We start from the raw sequence: 6,511 nt of genomic DNA, 5'->3' as shown, positions 1-6,511 counted from the left end.
CTTGTTTCTCTGCGTGAAGCCAGACAAGGTTCTTTCCTTCTATGCGCTCTCTGTCCCCTTCCAGCCATTCCCTTTCACCCACTGCTCCCCTTCCCCTTCCAGCCGCATGATATTCCCTGCTGTTGAGTTCTTTTGGTGCTGTTTTGAGGTTTATTGGTTCCCTCGGTCCCCCCCACCCCGCTGGCAGATTTGTTGCCATTTTCAAACCTCAGGGCTACCCTCAGTCTTCTGATACCACTCACTTGTGGCTGCCTTGTGCAGTTTGGCTACCCAAGCACAAGTCCCGCGAAGTCTCAAATCAAAATCCAATGATGAGGATTCCCATGTTACAAGTAGGATAGGGAAGTGGAGAGGGTGTGGATCACACAACCTCCCTCTACCCTGATCACATACCAGAGTCTGATAGTCCATGCGACTGTCACCTCCAGGCTTGACTACTGTAATTCGCTCTACGCGGGGCTGCCCTTGAAGCTGTCCCAGAAACTCCAGCGGGTGCAGAATGCTGCAGCAAGGCTCCTCACAGGGTCTCTGCCATGGGAGCATATTCACCCAGTGCTTTTCCAGCTGCACTGGCTCCCGGTGGAGTGCAGGGTCAGATTTAAGGTGCTGCTTTTGACCTTTTATCTTTTAAACATGCTTTTGGCCTAAAAGACCTTTTATCTTTTAAAAAATCTTTTATCTTTTAAAAAATCTTTTTAAAAGGTCTTTTTAAAAGACCTTTTATCTTTTAAACATGCTTTTGGCCTATAGAGTGAGATGGGCGCACAACCCTAGAGTCTGGCAAGACTGGCCCGTACGGGCAGGGGTACCTTTACCTTTACCTTTTGACCTTTAAAGCCCTATACGGCCTAGGACCCTCGTACCTACAGGACCGCCTCTCCCGGTATGCCCCACAGGGGACCTTAAGGTCCATAAATAGGAACACCCTAGTGGTCCCAGGCCCTAAGGAAGTTAGATTGGCTTCAACCAGAGCCAGGGCCTTTTCAACTCTGGCTCCGGCCTGGTGGAACGCTCTGCCTCATGAGACCAGGGCCCTGCAGGATCTGATTTCTTTCCGCAGGGCCTGTAAGACAGAGTTGTTCCACCTAGCCTTTGGCTTGGGGCCAATTTGATTCCTCCCCCTCTTTTTCCTTTCTCCTCCTGCAATGAGGCTACATTTTAATATTTTAATGTTTCAATATTTTAATGTTGTATTTTAATTTTGTTATTAAGTTGTAATCATTCAACTTCTTTTTATTATTGCTTGTTAGCCCAGCCTTAGCTGGGGAGGGCGGGGTATAAATAAAAAAAAAGCCCACCTTTTCAGTTTTTATTGGCAAAAACATAACTTCACTGATCAAGATCACAGTACAAATACTTTAAGCCAACATATCCCAAAGGTTCAAAATAATAGGACAAGCAATTAACTACTTATGATTGGTTCAGCACTATTGCAGCATTTTAGGAATACAGTTCCTGGCAGCCTCGGTGATGGTACCCTTAGAACAGCAATATACAGGGCCTGCATGAAACTGACTTCAGACAAGAGGAAGAAATAGGAATTGTCTTGCAATTTTTATTTTTTTTATTTTTTTACATTCAAGAGATATATATCAGGGACAAACATGCCATGAACAAAGAAGTATTTGACATGGCTCCTAGTTTGTCTCTACGTGAACAAATATGTCCTGCAATGGCACTGTAGCAACTGGGTGTTTTAAAACAGAAAACATGCAAGATAAACATGCAGTTTGACGTGCTTTCAAACTGCTAGGTTGGCATGAGCAGGGACCAAGCAACAGGAGCTCACCCCGTCGTGGGGATTCGAACCACCAAGCTTCTGATTGGCAAGTCCTAGGCTCTGTGATTTAGGCCACAGCAATGGTACTTTCCCCCATATAGAATGAATAAAATATATTGCCAGCACCTGCTTTGTAGGAAGTACATTAAAATAAAAACATTCTGGGCCACTGAATATAATACAAGAAACAACAGGATATGAATTTTTAAATTCTGAGAACAAGTCTTCTGTGCATGATACGGTCAGGAGTTAGAAGCACAGATCTTCAGTTGGGATGCTTATTGGCTAGTGTTAAACTTTGCATTACCTACCAATGGGGGGGATCCTTTGGCTATAACAGACTAATTGAGAAAATTCTGGGAGATAGCATTTATGACAAAACAAACATCCAAAAGAAAAGCTTTAAGTAATAGCCAATAGGACTAATTCACTGAGATATAGGCTTTGTTTATCCAATTCTGGAATGAACAAATAACAGACAACATTTCCCCATATAGGCTCTTTCTCCTTAATATTGCTGTTTATTGCTGTTTATTTCCCCTTCTCTCTTCAGGATCTTTTCTTTCTTTCTACACATTCATTTTTTCTCTCTCTTACAATTTCCATTGTATAAGCAAATTATAAAAATGTGATGATGAAACAAAACGTGTCATCTGAATTTCTACTATGTAGGAGACTGAGGCTGTTTCTGAGTGTTTTTTAAAATGGTATCCAAAGATCCATTTTCTACCTCATGAGTACAAAATGATATTTATCAGAACTCTTTCAGCTCTTTTCACTATCTGAGGTTAGGTAAGTGGTGACCATGGAGAGGGTTTTATTGCCTGTGGTTTGTTTGGCACTCACCTTGACAAGTCTTCGGTGTCAGGTGAGGTGGTATTTGCCAAGGTATTTTAGCATGTTTTATAGTTGTTTGCTGTTGCTTTTACTGTATTGTGACTGTTGGATCTTGCTGAAATGTTGGAAATTGTTACTCTCTGTGGTATTCTTCTTCACCTTATTATTTTATTGTGTGCATATGAACTTTGGACATTTTGTTAATCAAAGATGAAAATCAGACGAGTATTTATATTAAGCAGCAGTACCACTTTTGACAACAGGAAAAGCAATTTCCTAAATCAAACAAAAGAGGGAAAGAGAGGAGAAAGTTGGACTTATATGGTTAATTTTAAAAATCCCATGCTGTGGGTTGGAGGTTAAATGTGGAGTCTGTTTCTAAAGAGGCCGCTGGAGACTGTACTGCTTGAATTAAGAAAGGCAGCATTCTGTAGTAGCAATGCTGTTAAAATGATTATTCTCCCGTGGAGCAACAATATCCAAAGGGTCACTGGTGGTAGTTTTCCACCACATCTCTCAAAAATGGCTAAATTTTCAAACCAAATATTTAAAACTATTCATTCGCTTCATTCTTGAATCTAAAATTTCCCATTTGTTCCAGATTTTTGTTTTGTTTTTTGCATCTGTCTGTGCTCTTGTGTGCAGTGCTTGCTACAAATTTATGGGGTGCCAATCAATTTAAACATGAAGGGTCAACTGATTTCATGGGATGGATCCAAAAGAGGGAAAATAATATGGTAGATTATTATGAGCGTGAGGCACACAATAGAGTAGCCTGTTAAGAGCTGACCACTTTCTACTCAGTAGCTGAAATATACTCAGAGTCGAGAGTGGATTTCATGCTCTTTATTCAGCTCATAGTGGTGAGGAGGAAATGAAAGTTTCCCCAAAGTATCTGCTTTATATGTATTATTTACACAATGGGCTACACGTGATGGGTTAATTCCAGAATTCTCCTGTAGGCCAATCAGGTTGTGGATTCACTTCCATCTGGAGCTGGATTGGGTGGTTCCTGCAGACCAATCAGACTGCTGCATTGTTCTAGGACCAATCAGACTGCTGCATTCTGAATCCTATTGTTCTAGGACCAATCAGACTGCTGCATTTTGGATCCTATGTGAAATATACTCAGAGTCGCAAAGTGATTTCATGCTCTTTATTCAGCTCATAGTGGTGAGGAGGAATGAATCCATGTCCCCTCAGAGTATCTGCTTTATATACATTATTTACACAATGGGCTGCACATGATTGGCTAATTCCGGAATTCTACTGTAAGCCAATCAGGTTGTGGATTCACTTCTATCTGGAGCATGATTGGGTGGTTCCTGCCAACCAATCATACTGCTGCATTGTTCTAGGACCAATCAGACTGCTGCATTCTGAATCCTATTGTTCTAGGACCAATCAGACTGCTGCCTTTTGGATCCTATTGTTCTAGGACCAATCAGACTGCTGCAGTTTGGATCCTATTCAACTCAGTACATAACACCCCTCCCCTCTAAGTTCCAGTCCTGCCCGGGAGGTCGCATTCATAGTCCTCAAGGTATGCCGGCGGCCTACGTGTGCGTTGCGGCCTGGGGTGTTCCCTGGTCCGGGGTTCAGGTTCTGGCTCGTGTTCCAAGGATGCTGGCTGTGATGGGGCTGTTTGGTCTGGCGCAACCGGCTCGCTCAGTCGTGGTTCTGGCTCCGGTGTCCTTTCGGCCTCACGGGTCCTCTCTGTATTTACTGATTCTGCCTCTCCTACTTGCCCCTGCTGCTCTATGGGCCTCACTGCCCCCCTGTTCCCTTGGGACTCCTCTGACCTGTCCTCCTCCTCCTGGTTTTCTCCCGGGAATCGTCGCCGTATCTGGTCGCAGTGGCGGCGCCAGCATTGCCCCCCATCTGTTAGCACCTCGTACGACACAGGGCCAGTGACCCTGGTGACTGTGGCGGGTACCCATGCAGGGCCTGCCCCAAAATTCTTTGCGTACACTGGGTCCTGGGCCTCGAAGGTCCGGGGGTTCCTGCCTTCCCCCACCACTACCTCATCCTGAGCTCTATCGGGGTGAAGGCGGTCCAATCTGATTGCAAGGCGCCGACCCATTAGTAGTTCAGCGGGGCTCCGGCCAGTCGTTGAGCTGGGGGTGCTGTGCTGTGCTAGAAGGAATGTGGCAAGACGGTACTCCCAATCCCCTTGCGTCATGCGGCGAAGGGTGTCCTTGGTGGTCCGCACCATGCGTTCTGCTTGGCCATTGGTGGCAGGGTGGAATGGCGCCGAACGGATGTGGCGGATGGCGTTCTGCGCTGTAAAGGTTTGGAATTCTCCTGACGTAAATGCAGTCCCGTTGTCTGAGACGAGAGTGTCAGGGAGCCCGTGGGTTGCAAACAGCCTGCGTAGTACCCGGATGGCTGCGGACGTAGAAGTGGACGGTACCAGTGCGACTTCCAGCCATTTGGTGTAGGAGTCCACCACTATGAAGAATGTTTTCCCCTGAAAGGGGCCAGCGAAGTCCACATGCAGGCGTGACCATGGTGCTCGTGCGGACTCCCAGGACTGGACTGGGGCCCTTGGGGGATCTGGGCGGGATTCTTGGCAGGCCTGGCAGTGTTTGACCCAGGCCTCTATCTCTCCGTCGATCCCCGGCCACCACACATAACTCCTGGCAAGGGCCTTCATTCTTACTACCCCTGGGTGTGTCTCGTGTAGGGCTGTGAGGACCCTTTTGCGGAGGGGCTGGGGAACAACGACCCTGCTTCCCCATAACAGGCACCCCTTGTGGGCCGACAGTTCATGTTTGCGGGTTGTGTAGCCAGCGAATTCTGGCCCGGGGCTGCTGCTGGGCCATCCCCTCCACACCCAGTCCAGGACCCGGGAGATGACCCTATCTTTCTTGGAATGGTCTGCAACTTCTTGTGCCTGAATGGGGCGGTCGGGAAGCAGCTCCAGGCTCATAACCTCTTGTGCAGGTGCTGGGTCGGGGCCTGTTTCCGGTAGTGGTAGCCTGCTGAGGGCGTCCGCATGGCCCATCGCCTTCCCCGGACGGTGAATCAGTGCATACTGGTAGCTGGCAAGGAAAATTGACCACCTGAGGACGCGAGGAGACAGCACTTGGGGGGTCTGCTTTTCGGGGGCAAACAAGCCAAGCAACGGCTTGTGGTCAGTCACCACAGTAAAGGGCCGCCCGTACAAGAAATCATGGAATTTTTTTACTCCCTTCACGATTGCCAGACCCTCCTTGTCGATTTGCGAGTAGTTCCGCTCGGTTGCATTGAGTGTCTGGGAAAAGTATGCCACCGGTACCTCTCTTCCATCCGGGAGTTGGTGTCCCAGGACAGCGCCAATGCCATAGGGCGAGGCGTCGCATGCTAGCACCACTGGCAGCCTCTCGTCGAAGTGTGCCAAGACCGAGTTTGAGACAAGCAAGTCCTTGACTGCCTGGAATGCGGCCTCCTGGCGCTGGCCCCACACCCAAGGGGCCCGCTTGTCCAGGAGTCTGTGTAGGGGCTCCGCTACCGCCGCCTTGTGGGGAAGGAAGGAATGGTAAAAGTTCAATAGTCCCAAGAAGGCCTGAAGTTCAGTCTTGTTCTTGGGCGCTGGGGCATCACAAATGGCCCGTACCTTGTCCCCAGTTGGGTGGACCCCTTCTGCATCCACCATAAATCCCAGAAAGTCCACCTGAGGCACTCCTAGTAGACATTTTTCCCGCTTCACCTTGAGACCCGCTGTCTGGAAACGGTGCAGAACAGTGCGGAGGCGGTCCTCAAACTCCTCTGGTGTGGGCCCGGCAATCAACACATCATCGAAGAAGGGGGTGACGCCAGGAATCCCTTTAAGGAGCGAGTCCATTAGATTCTGGAATATGCCTGGTGCCACACTGACACCGAATTGCAGCCGCTTTACCCTGAACGCTCCTC

General features: G+C 48.0%; 1 long non-coding RNA gene across 1 annotated transcript in view; it reads left to right on the top strand.

Moving 5' to 3' along the window:
- LOC114601185 (uncharacterized) overlaps nucleotides 1-6,511 on the top strand; it is a 34,154-nt gene that overhangs the window by 2,443 nt on the left and 25,200 nt on the right. The gene's annotated exons all lie outside the window — the stretch shown is intronic.

This window comes from Podarcis muralis, chromosome 8 (genome assembly GCF_964188315.1).
Source record: "Podarcis muralis chromosome 8, rPodMur119.hap1.1, whole genome shotgun sequence".
NCBI lineage: Eukaryota > Metazoa > Chordata > Lepidosauria > Squamata > Lacertidae > Podarcis > Podarcis muralis.
Note: the sequence above shows the minus strand (reverse complement) of the source record. Positions and strands in the feature narration are given on the sequence as shown.